General features: G+C 36.6%; 1 protein-coding gene and 1 pseudogene across 9 annotated transcripts in view; one reads left to right on the forward strand and one right to left on the reverse strand.

Annotated features, from left to right (window-relative positions):
* The window catches only part of LOC137237255 (putative nuclease HARBI1), a 526,467-nt pseudogene that overhangs the window by 405,359 nt on the left and 107,517 nt on the right, over window positions 1-13,591 (forward strand).
* The window catches only part of LOC137236454 (serine-rich adhesin for platelets), a 344,342-nt gene that overhangs the window by 21,470 nt on the left and 309,281 nt on the right, over window positions 1-13,591 (reverse strand). The window lies entirely within an intron of this gene.

A 13,591-nucleotide genomic window follows, 5' to 3' on the forward strand; every position in this document is an offset into this window, starting at 1 on the left:
AATCCATATTTTTGCTACTACTCAAACCCACCAGAATCCACTCTAAAAATGACCATAAAACCTCCTAAACACATGCGCAATAGATCTAAATACACCGAAAGAAATGAAACCAGTAAAATCAACAAATCAGGTTTTTTGTTCTTAAATTAACCATAACTCGGTTACATAGATCGCATTATGGTTTGTTAGTTCAAACCGCTTTTTCATCAAGAGAACCAATTTGTTTGGTCATTTCGACAGACCCCCTTCCTCTGTATCTCCGAATTGATTGTTAGCCCACGACTATCGTCTTGCCTTGCAGGTGCCGTTCGAAGCCAGCATACAACATATAGGTCCTGACCGGCTACTTTGTAGGAACTGGAAGAGATCCTTGTTGTAAATCTTCTCGTTGGTATATTACGTCAAGTATATATATATATTTTATACCCAGCTGTACTTGTACACAGGGTATTAAACCTTTGATTGGATAACGATTGGTTATACAGGTATAAAGGAATCGAAAGAGATATAGACTTCCATATATCAAAATCATCAGTATCGAAAAAAAAATTTGATTAAGGCATGTCCGTCCGTCTGTCTGTCCGTGTGTCCGTTGAAGGGTTCTTGTTATTTTTATTTAACTTTGTAATTTTAAAATGTTTTATTCATATTTTAATTTTCAATATTGATTTTTCAATTTTCAAAAATTTTCATGATGGTAAAAAATTGAAAAAAGATATTGACGCATACATTTAGGCGTATTCTTTATTGAATAAAAGTTTCTTTATATATAAAATTAAAAGTGGTTTCAATCACCACATCCGTTAATACGATAACTTGAGTAAATATTGAGATATCTTCACCACTTCACTTCGTACACGAGCTTATCTGGACCCAGAATATATTGGTACTAAAAATGAGCGAAATCGGATGATAACCACGCCCACTATTTATATATATAACATTTTGGAAAACACAAAAAACCTGATTATTTGGGAAATAATACACCTAGAATGTTGAAATTTGACGTGTGGACTGATATTGAGACTCTTGATAAAAATTTGAAATTTTTTTTTTAAATGGCTGTGGCACCGCCCACTTGTGATAGAATCAATTTTACAAATATTATTAATCATAAATCAAAAATCGTTAAACCTATCGTAACAAAACTCGCCAGAAAGGTTGCCCTTACTATAAGGAATGCTTTGAAGAAAAATTTACGAAATCGGTTAAGGACCACGCCTATTTTTATATAAAAGATTTTTAAAAGGGTGGTGGACCTTAGGAAAAGAGCTTTATATCAATGGTATTTCATTTCCCAAGTGGATTTATAACAATAAATAGGAAAAACTTCAAATTTTTGAAAATGGGCATGGCGCCGCCCCTTTTATGACTAAGCAATTTTCTATGTTTCGGGAGCCATAACTCGAAGAAAAATTAGTTCAGAATAGAACCATATGTATTAGGGTGGGTGCATTTGTATGGACGAAAGCTAACCGATATCGTGCCATCGATTTTTCGATAGGCTTTGGGCTCAGGAAAAAAAGTTGCACTACCCATACCCAAAAAAATAATTTTCGAGCCTGCGAAATTAAATTTTTTTGACTTTTTTTCGACTTTGATTTTTAACGTTTTTGTCGTGACCTACTAAAAAAAATTTTATGTATATTTTAAGCTACGCAGATCTATTGTGTTGGGTGCAAATAAGAACAAAGATTATTCCACCTTTCAGCTCGACGTTTCGCCAATTTTCCTTGGCATCTTCAGGAGCGTGACACTGTATTTAGTTAATAAAAAAAAAAAAACAACACGCTCCTGAAGATGCCAAGGAAAATTGGCGAAACGTCGAGCTGAAAGGTGGAATAATCTTTGTTTTTATTTGCACCCAACACAATAGATCTGCGTAGCTTAAAATATACATAAATGTTATTCAAACAGATCTGAAGAAAATTATATAAAAAAATTTTCATTTGATTGTAAAACTTTCATGTATACAGGGACAGGGTATACCTTAAAAATCAAAGTCGAAAAAAAGTAAAAAAATTTAATTTCGCAGGCTCGAAAATTATTTTTTTGGGTATGCGTAGTGGATCTTTTTTTTCCTGATGCCAAATCCTATCGAAAATTCGATGACGCGATATCCGTTTATAAATCGACCCAGTCCCAACAACAGCATTTCAAGTGTACAGCTGGGTATGTAATGTTCGATTTCACCCAAACTTAGACTTCTTTACTTTTTTTTATATTTTTGCTAAATTTTGCTCACAAGTGTACAAAAGAAGGTGCTCATACATGTAGGTTCATTTGTGTGTTTGCCGTTTAGATTTGAGGCAATTTTCTTTTGTGTTAAATTGTTGATAAATCGCTTAAAATCATGATAACGCCAAAAGTGTTTATGTATTTTCTTCAGTGCATGGCATGTGGAGAGGAAAATTTATGTATATGGATTCAGTATATATATTAAAATAACACCAACAAAACACCTACATATAAGTACTATACCAAATATATTCAGTGTGAATATTAAGATAAGATAAAAGCGCAAATATTCATTTAAACAAAACCAAATTTAAGAATTCATGAGCTTAACACCGGCTTATAATAATTGAATTTCAATTATTATGTTTTCTAAGAGAAACTGAAAAGAAAGAAACATTTACGGGCATATTGCGATGGAGCCATTTCGAAAACCGCCAACGTAATCATCATCAGGCAATTTTGTAATGTTATCAAAGGTTTCACCGGGATTCGAACCGTGAATCACATGGTGAAACTGCAGTAGCCTTTAACCACTAGGCCATCCTGCTGGTATTTGTTTTCATGCTTAATTCAGTTTTTCTCATTTCTACACTAACAACACAATTGAGACATTTTGTCTCTATATTGATTTGTGTGCCATGTAGATTTGTTTTTGTAAAGTTCTTCTTCGTTGCGAGTGAGAAGCTTTGTAAACTCGGGCTCAGTTGTACATATTTATGTATGTTTGTTTAATGGTGTGTTCAGTTTATACTTATATTTAAGAATTTATGAGCTTAACACCGGCTTATAATAATTGAATTTCAATTATTATGTTTTCTAAGAGAAACTGAAAAGAAAGAAACATTTACTGGCATATTGCGATGGATCCATTTCGAAAACTGCCAACGTAATCATCAACAGGCAATTTAATTAAATTTAGATACCTAAATGCTTAAGTAAGTAATCGAGCACCTATTGAGAAGATGAATGGAAGGTGAAGTAAATTTAAGTAGTGCACAATGGGAAGATGGTGCTATGGAGACATTGTAGCAGTTGGCGAATGATTGGGAAAATCGCGCTCAAGTTCCAATCGGCAGACGTGCACTCGATCGAGTATATTTTATACAACAGTTAATACATACTCTTCTCCCCCGAGCTTATAAAGCTAAACGAGTAATCTCCAATTTCCTGGGAGGACCAGTGCAATTGTTTTGCATCTCTTGTGATATAGTCGTTCCGGAGACTATTTAATCCTACCTTTTGGTTCTAAAGTAGCATGGAGAGAGTGCTTCGCCATTGGAGGAAGTACTTCGTTGACTTGTAAACAGGAACCAAGACGAGAAGAAGGCGAGGTAGCAAATACAGAGATATTTTAGTTGAATGGACTTCATTGACCAGTGCCCTGTCAACACTCCCAATAGCCCAGGGGGTTAAGCCTGAGGGGTTAACCCTGAATATGTAAATAGCTGAATGATTTACTTCACCAAGTGCTAAGAAGGATCTCGACACTTGGAAAGCTGTGGTGTCATCTCAGCCCTTGCACAGCTTACCAGCAGAGTTCTTACTGATGTCCAATTCTTAAGTGCTCGATCGAGTGCTGAGTCTTATGGCCAGAGTTGTTGTTGTGCCCTGGCACCAAAGGATTTGGAGCCCTAAAGTTGTTCGATGCAATCGAAAGCAGGACTAGACTACCCTCGAGCGCTCTGCAGTTGAGCTGAGCGCTTGAATCGCTGCTTGGATATCCGTGTTACCATTCCATCCTTAAGATGCAGTAATGATACAGTCTGAAAACTACTCTGAAAGCAGCATTGCATGCCATCTATACTGGGTTGCCGGTGTTAAAAAGATAGAATGTAAAGAAAAGGCCGATGAGTTTGAAAAAAAAGAAAGGTGCAGTACTGGATGAATCGACGATAGATGTCCCAATCTCTTTGCGAGAAATCAAACGTAGGCAAGAGGAGTTATGCGGCAGTTACTCACGAACGTACGTACCAAAAACGTGTCAGCTGACACGACCTATCTTATGAGTGTGCAATGTAAACGAAAACTCACCGACGTACACCGCCCGTACGTACGTAGCACGGAACGTAGAAATCAAAACAATTTTGATTTTTTCCGTAATAACGTGTCAGCTGATCGCTCTCTCACTAGACAGAGTTGCCTAGTAAACTTTTGTGCGCTAATTTTTGACCGTTTGAAGTTTTATGCAAAAACACCTAATTAAAGTTTGAAAAATTGTGAAAATAATTCGAAATAATTATGTAGAAGTGCAGATTATAAATATGTAATCTATTTATATTTATTTAATATTAATTCCAGCCTTTTACAACATCAAAAATTAAATTGGAAAAAGTTGATGTTTCCATAAGCATGCATGCAAAATGGGCAATGGCAACAGTGCTTATCTGTAAACAAAACACACACAAATATGTTATGTACATGTACACAGACGCACACATTGATTCGTACGGGCTTGAGGGTTCGGTCAAACGTGTTTCGTACGACAAACGTCCGTACGTACGGCACACGTTGGTGGGTAATTGCCGCCTTACCTATGATCCATCAAGCAGAAAAGGCATGGATAGAAGCGCGGGAAGAAATATTTCTAGGGCTTTACACTTACAAAGTTTCCCGTATCCCTAAAGAGGGAAGAATTAAGGCTAACGATGGCATACTACTTGGACACTACCTTCTGGCGTAACATATTTCTAGGTTAGACCTCGTCAGTAACAACAGACGTAAGAAGTATGAGCGGCGAGAAGAAAAGGATAAGCACATTCTGTGTTCGTGTTCTGCGGTAGCGGCGTCAGCGCTCCAGCTACTAGGGGCGGCAGAGCAGACGGATCCCGAGGTAGCTATTAAGCCTGCTCCTAGACAACTTTTAGTATTTGCTGAGAGGACGAAGTTATTCTATAACATAAGTGCTGGTACGTAAATGTCGTTTTTCCGTTTGGTCGTCTAACAAATTCTGATCACATTATGGCCTATGGCTTGAGGCCTTTATTGAACGGCCTGTTAACCTAATTTATGCTAAGTCACAACAACTGTCTATTCAAAAAAAAAAAAAATCATGTAAGGCGCGATAACCTCCGAAGAGATCTAAGTCCGAGCTTCTCTTCCAATTTGCGTTGTGCTCCTCTTGACTTTCCCTACAAATTGGCCGGACGGGACCTACATGTTTTATGCCGACTCCGAACGGCATCTGCGAGGCAGATGAGTTTTCACTGAGAGCTTTTCATGGCAGAAATACACTCGGAGCGCTTGCCAAACACTGACGAGGGGCGACCCCGCTTAGAAACACTTTCTTCTAAATGAAAAACCTTTATTTCTAAAATTTTGATGTTGCTTTGCCCGGGGTGTGGGCCCAGGGCATACGATGTGGTAGGCAGGGCAAGCTACCATCACACCCCGGTGGCCGCCCTTACTGTCCCTACAAAATAACCTTAACCGAGTGTGGTGCCACAGCTATGTTAAAATTCACTGGACAGCAGTAAGTAAATGTTGATCGATTCTTGTAACGTTTGCTTTGAGTATGCACCATAATGAAGCCAACTCATTTCAAATTATGTTGTTATTTGTTGCGTTCCAATGGGCAAGATCCAGATACGGATAGGATCCATATGGATTACATTGTTGTTGCATTTGCATGTTAAATCTCTGTATCTGGATCACGTTTCATTGGAACGCGACGATTGTTCCGAACCCATACTCATTCTGCAGTGTGGCTCTTATTGAATAGATTATTCAAAACGGTTGCTATTGAGTCCGATAATTTGTTTTGCATAGCCTCAAAAATTGAGAGCAATGACTTAGCTCAATTTAGATCTATGAATACATACGTAGACGATATGCCTAGCAAATAACAATGCAAATAATAATCAAATATTTTTATTATCCCGCTCTATATCGCTAGCAGTGCCACCGTGGTGTGATGGTAGCGTGCTCCGCCTGCCACACCTTATGCCCTGGGTTCGAACCCCGGGCAGAGCAACATCAAAATTTTAGAAATAAGGTTTTTCAATTAGAAGAAAATTTTTCTAAGCGGGGTCGCCCCTCGGCAGTGTTTGGCAAGCGCTACGAGTGTATTTCTGCCATGAAAAGCTCTCAGTGAAAACTCATCTGCCTTGCATATGCCGTTCGGAGTCGGCATAAAACATATAGGTCCCGTCCGGCCAATTTGTAGAAAAAATCATGAGGAGCACGACGCAAATTGGAAGAGATGCTCGGCCTTAGATCTCTTTGGAGGTTATCGCGCCTTACATATATATATATATATATATATATATATATATATATATATATATATATATATCGCTCGCATATTTCGCTAGTCTACGTTTGCCAAAAACGGGAATTTTATTTTACCGATTAAAACGTGTGCGAAAATTAAAACGAATAATCCAGTTGTATAACGAAAATTGTTTGAACTAGAAAAAAAAGAGGGTGAAAAAAAACAAAGCAAATATTTAAACAAATTGCATTAAGCTAATTCCACTTGCGTAGTTTTACAATTTTGCTCAACATGTTTTTTTTTTGGTAAATAAAAATCGCAAATAACAAAATAAGTAATGAGGTAATTACGTTAAACTGGAAATATTTAGATATATATACATATGTACCTATAGACAAGCTATAAAACCTACCTAGGTATATATTTAGCATTTATGTACGTATGTAAGTAGGACTTTGTATAATAAATCCATAAATATTTTAGGGAACGCTCATTATATTTTAGGGTTAATAAAATGTGAATACGGCCTCTTATCGCAATTTGCTTGTTTCGATTAATATTAATAAATTCCAAGCGAAATCTCGTCACAACAATTACCTGCAGTTTTACAGGGCAATCAAAAAATTTTCAATCGCCTTTGAAACAGTGTCGGTCACAAGATTTTAAGTTGTGCTTGGGCGATGTGCTTACTTATCAAATAGTGGTAAATTAAGAGCCTTTTTCTGCCCAGCTGTACTTGTACACCGGGTATTATAACTTTGATTGGATAACGGTTGGTTGTACAGATATAAAGGAATCAATATAGATATAGACTTCCATATATCAAAATCATCAGTGTGAAAAAAAATTTGATTGAGCCATGTCCGCCCGTCCATCCGTCCGTCTGTCCGTTAACACGATAACTTGAGTAAATATTGAGATATCTTCACCAAATAGATTGGTATTGAAAATGAGCGAAATCGGATGATAACCACGCCCACTTTTTATGTATATAACATTTGAAACACACAAAAAAACCTGATTATTTAGTAAATAATACACCTCGAATGTTGAAATTTGACGTGTGGACTGATATTGAGACTCTTGATAAAAATTTGAAACAAATTTTTAAAATAGGCGTGGCACCACCCACTTGTGATAAAATCAATTTTACAAATATTATTAATCATAAATCAAAAATCGTTAAACCTATCGTAACAAAATTCGGCAGAGAGGTTGTCTTTACTATAAGGAATGCTTTGAAGACTTTATTCGACCCGGCGCCACGTATGCTTGTCGTTCCTCGAACTCCAAAGTATTTTGATGTCACTTCTACCGGGTTGTATGTAATATTTGTTACCAAATATGAGCCAAATTGGACCACAACTACGATTTTTTGAAATATTTCTATCCATGCGGCACCTATCGGATTTTTTTTCATATTAATGCATTGTCATCGGGTTCTGAACTAAATATATTCCAAGTTTGTAGCTTATCGGGAAGTTACTTAAATTTTAATTACATAATTCGTAAACAACGGCCGGCCGCTACACAGAGTGAATCTAAATAAAACCCTTTAAAAATCTAAAAAACACGAAAATATGGTGTCGTTTTAGTATCCATAATCCACTTAGATATTTGATGTTGATAGCACCGTTCACAGAGGTGCATGCCTCGGCTATCAAGCACAACTCATTTTGCGTTTAGCGGGTTATTAAAGTATTCAATAATTGCCGCTAAATGGGCCTAACTCTCTTTTGCGCGCCTAGCCTAGAGAGTTACAAACAAGCATACATACAAGTGAAGCTAATATAAGTGTGTTAAAAAGGGTGACGTTAGCACCTCAATGAAGTATTCGGGAATGTGATACGTGACTAATCAGGATGCTTGTATAGGAAAACAAGTGAGAGAGCTAAAGAACACTGGCAGGCCACATAAGCTGCGTTAAATCAAGGCATGATGATCTGTTTAATTTAAACTTGTTGTAAGAGAGTTACGGTGAAACATTCTAAGGTGTGAATTTATTTATAATATTTACACGCATTCATTCGAAAAATTAGTGTAACGAACTGAACAAATAATCAATTAATCATTACATTGCCTATTTAGCCAATAATAAATACTAAGGGTATGCTTCGGACATGAAGTAGCCGGTACGTGACCCTAAATTGCTTTCTATGATGGTAATTCGAATATTCTGCTATGGCGGTATGAAGCGGTGGTACGACTGTGCTTTACTTTTGATAGCGTGGAAGTCTCTTTGGAAGGACTACAATCTCACCAGCCCCTTAAAAATTCAGCACACTGCTTGTATGTTGGCGCCAGCGGAGTTTGTCGAACTTGCCCGACAACGGCCTCGGATCTCATTTTTAACTTCCTTCCAATTGGCTATACTGTAGATCCACATATGAAGCACTACCACTCTAGCAATTGAATAGGTTGAAAGCCACCCAGCAAAGGCATAAATGTGTACTTATTATTACACCGCCGAACTCAATTGCTTGGTTCCGAAGTAAAAAACCCGTTTTGGAACGGTGCTTAAGCCTTCACCGACGGTTCCAACATGAGCGCTGGTGTAGAGAATTGAATCCAAATGCATCCTCTAGAAAGTTGTACGTCTTTTAAACTTACATTGTATTGTAGGGTGTCTTAAGCAGAAAAATTCGCATTTGATAAGCTTACAATTCATTCGAGGGCAGTTACTGGTAAGGTAAGTATCTTCTCTCAAAGAAGTAATAAGTGCTAGTTACGCCACATACCAGCTCAAAGTTAAGAACCGAATAGAAGCAGCATAACATATTGCTGGCACGTATTGGCTTATCCGAATTAAATGAGAGCATAACCATAGAAGCAGGCCTACCCTGAAGACTAGTCAAGGTAAATATGCGAAGTTTTTATGTGGCTAAAGTTCAACAAAAGTGGAAGAGTAACAATTATGGACAGACAAAAATGGGAAGAGGACAGGCAATCGCCTGAGCTGGCCAAGAAGGTTCGAAGTATGAAAGAAATCATTAACGTTGCAGTCGATATAGAAGGTGCTAGTACCGGATTCATACTGAGTAAAGGACTACTTATATTCGTAACAATCTGCTTAACCTTCGGGGAAAGTTTCAGTGGTAACAACAACTACATGGGTATTCAGCATTGTGACCACTGCCGAAGCTGTAAAGACTTAATTTTCGAAACGCATTGGATCAATATTCGGCCAAGAAGAAGAAGAAGACCTGCTCACAAGAGATACCTTTGATCATTATTTGTGGCATTTCCCAGTTCTTGTTAAAACCATTTGTGACTCTCGTCCTGCAATATTTGTCAAATACTTTTTACTTCATCAATAACTCTGACCTATTTTATAAAAACATACATCTGTCTCATTTTTCATAGGCTTATGGCATCAAAACCGCTTCTTTTAAGCTACACTTGCGACCTTGACAGCAGGTTTTTTCCATAACTAAACCCCTTTTTAAGACAAAAAAGCGAGATCAAGGGGCAACTCTTGAAGCACATACCGCAATCTTCCCAATCAAATTAAAACGAAGCAGGAGCTGCAAATGATCAACCAAGCAAAAAGGCGTGGAATTAAATGTGAGGCCGCCAAATTTGCAAGTATAATGACAAGGATAGTCCCTATGACTAATCCGATTAACCATTTTACAGCTATTTGGATATAAAAAATTGATTTCGATCATGGAACCTAAGACATGCTACGGGCCTTGCACTTCATAAGGGGAAAGTTTTCAATAGCAGACTCACGATGCGAGACATTCAGAAATTTCATTGTAAATGAGAAAATTTTGTGATCAAGTTTTAATAAACTTCCCGTTGGGCTAACAAATTGCAATCTCGCACATACATATTTAGTTCTCTGTAACGAAAGCAGAAATATGTTTTCTTGTTTTAATAAATATAAAATCTCCCTGAAGAAGACACAATAATGTGTTGAAACGCGTTGGAGAAAAATAAAGCGTATGTCATTGTGGATAAAACAAGTGTGATATCTTATCCGCCAACTGCCAGACATGATGTTCAAGATGGCTATTTTTCACGTTTGGCAGCGTTTCGGCATTGTGATAAAAAGAGATGCAGGATGAGACTACGATAGTAATTTTAATCATCAGGTCGGCGGGTCTATTTGTAATTTTGACATCTATAAGGAAGATACCACACTTGTCTTGTCCACAATAAGTCTTGATTTTGCTTTAAATAGAACGACCAAAGAAGCTTTTATTAATTATTCAAAAGCAGAGGAAATACCGCTAGGTGGCGCACTGGTGGATATTACAAAAGAATCAAATGAGATTTGAAATCATTCGGTAGATTTTAATGTAACTTCCAGGAATATTAGAGGCCTGAAATTGAGAACTCTATGAAAATTCATTAATTAAGAGGAAAAATCTGACAGGTGGCACTCGGGCGAGATTTTTAGAAATTTGTTAAGAGGTTTGGAATCTTTGGATCGATTTTTATGTAACTTTGTGGCAAACAAGAGGCTTGAAATTGTTAACGTATTTCAGAGGCCAAAGGAAAAACGCATCGCGGATCGAGAAATTTATAAACAGCTGTACCTCCCCCCCCCCCCCCCCCCCCCTGACATCTTGCGATGAATTTAAAAGAGAATTGTCATTGAGCTACAAACTTGAAACTTCACTTATAGTTCAGTGGACCGAAACAATACAAAAAAAGGAGAAAATAGAAAAGAGAAAAGAGATAAGCAATTTTAAGTACTTCCTTCACTTTTCCTTTTCTTCCTATTGTCCCTATTTCTGTACAGTTCCGATTCTACTGCAATTTCTCTTCTTATACCTGCTTATATTTCTACTATAGTTATGTTATATAATTAAAATTTACCTTCAGCAGAAATGGGTACGTCAGACTTACTATACTTGACAAATTCGCTCTGCAACTTAAATTTACTTTCGTAGTTCTTTATCTTATCAATTCTGTGAATCAATGTCAATTTTTCTATATGATTTTATTATAATGTAAATACTATAAAGTCGGCAATAAGAAATAAAGTTTTGGAGACATTTTATGGCATCCCTGAAATGTTTATCTTATGCGTAATTGTACACACGTGCACACACTGTAAATGTAGTATCTAGATAAATCTAGATATACATATGTATGTTTAATGAGATATATGCTTAGTGAGTTCTTATAGGACAGTGCCGCACTTTATTGTTCTCGATCATCATTAAAATTGTTTTATTACATCAAAGTCTGGGTTCAATACCAATGACCTTGTAATGTCATGACGTCACGCATGGAAATTGCCAATTGTAGTTGTCATTTTCGCTTATTTGTTTTTTTGTTCTTTTTTTTTATCAATTCTCCTAGCACTTTATTTGTGTCGTCATACTTACTGTATTTATCGTACTGAAATGTTTACTAACTGTGATTTATTTGATTTGAAGTGGTTTTGTTCTGATTTTCATGTGGTTAAGTGTTTATTTGTGGGTTGTGATAAGTACAATTGATTGCACTCGTTTGATTGACAGTTGTTGACGTTTGAAGTTATTTTGTGCTAAATTGATTAAAATAAGTTTCATATATTTGAAACAATGCGTGAACAGGGGAATCAGGTAGCACGTTAGAATTGATATAATATTTTCAAAAATTATGATTTTAGTTTTCGTCGGACTTCCAAATTTTTGAATTTATAATATTGTACGAGCTTAAGTCGTGGTGTTTATTATAATAATTTGCACAATCGATTTATTAAGTTTTTTTTAATAATTTTCATAAGAAATTTGAAAGCTAGAAAAAAAATGCCACAGCAATTCCGGCAGTTTCCGGAACCACTAAATTTCCAAAATGCCATGTTCAATGTAACGATGCACACTATGGCGTATGCGCAACATTTATTGTCCCTTGCATAAATAAAATAATTTAAAAAAATGTTTAGGTTAAACGGTTTTATTGAAAACAATACTTACATTAAGTATAATAATACTAAAATTGGACAATGGGCGTGGCACCGCCCACTTTGAAAAGAAGGTAATTTAAAAATTTGCAAGCAGTATGGCAGTCGTTGAAGATATCATGATGAAATTTAGCAGGAACGTTACTCCTAGTGTGATGGCTAGTACTACTATATGTGTGCTAAATGAAAATTTGCAAAATCGGATGACGAACACGCCCAGTTCAAACAAAATTGGGAGTGGCTCCGCCCTTTTTCATTTAATTTGACTAGAATACTTTTAATGCCATAAGTGGAACAAAAATTTACCAATCCTTGTGAAATTTGGTAAGGGCATAGCTTCTATGACGATAACTGTTTTCTGTGAAAATGGACGAAATCGGTTGAAGCCACGCCCAGTCCTTCCACTCGGCCGTTAATACGATAACTTGAGCAAAAATCGATATATCTTTACCAAACTTAGTTCACGTACTTATCTGAACTCACTTTATCTTGGTATTTAAAATGGGCGAAATCAGACTATGAACACGTCAACTTTTTCGATATCGAAAATTTCGAAAAATGAAAAAAATGCCATAATTCTACACCAAATACGAAAAAAGGGATGAAAAATGATCATTTGATTGGTTCTTTGACGCAAAATCTACAAACCTTCAGAAAAAAAGGGTGTGACATCTACCAAATTAAGTAGAAGGAAATGAAAAAGTTCTGCAGGGCGAAATCAAAAGTCATTGGAATCATGGCAGGTATGCTGTTCGTGGTATTACATATAGAAATGAATTAGCGGTACCTAAGAGATGATGTTCTGGGTCACCCTGGTCCACATTTTGGCCGATATCTCGAAAACGCCCTCACATATACAACTGAGGGCCACTCACTTTTAAAACCTCCATTAATACTTTTACAATTTTATACCCATATTGTACAAACACATTATAGAGTCACCCTTGGTCCACCTTTATGGCGATTTCTTGAAAAAGCGTTCACCTATAGAACTATGGCCAACTCCCTCTTAAAATACTATTTAATACCTTCCATTTGATACGCATGCCATACAAACACATTCCAGGGTTACCCTAGGTTCATTTTCCTACATGGTGATTTTTCCTTATTTTGTCTCCAAAGCTCTCAGCAGAGTACGTAATGTTCGGTAACACCCGAATTTAGCCTTCCTTATTTGTTATTCATATTTTCATATATGTATAAGTAAGACCAACTGAACTTCAATCAGGTTATGCTACGCC

Source organism: Eurosta solidaginis, chromosome 1 (genome assembly GCF_040869045.1).
Source record: "Eurosta solidaginis isolate ZX-2024a chromosome 1, ASM4086904v1, whole genome shotgun sequence".
Lineage (NCBI taxonomy): Eukaryota > Metazoa > Arthropoda > Insecta > Diptera > Tephritidae > Eurosta > Eurosta solidaginis.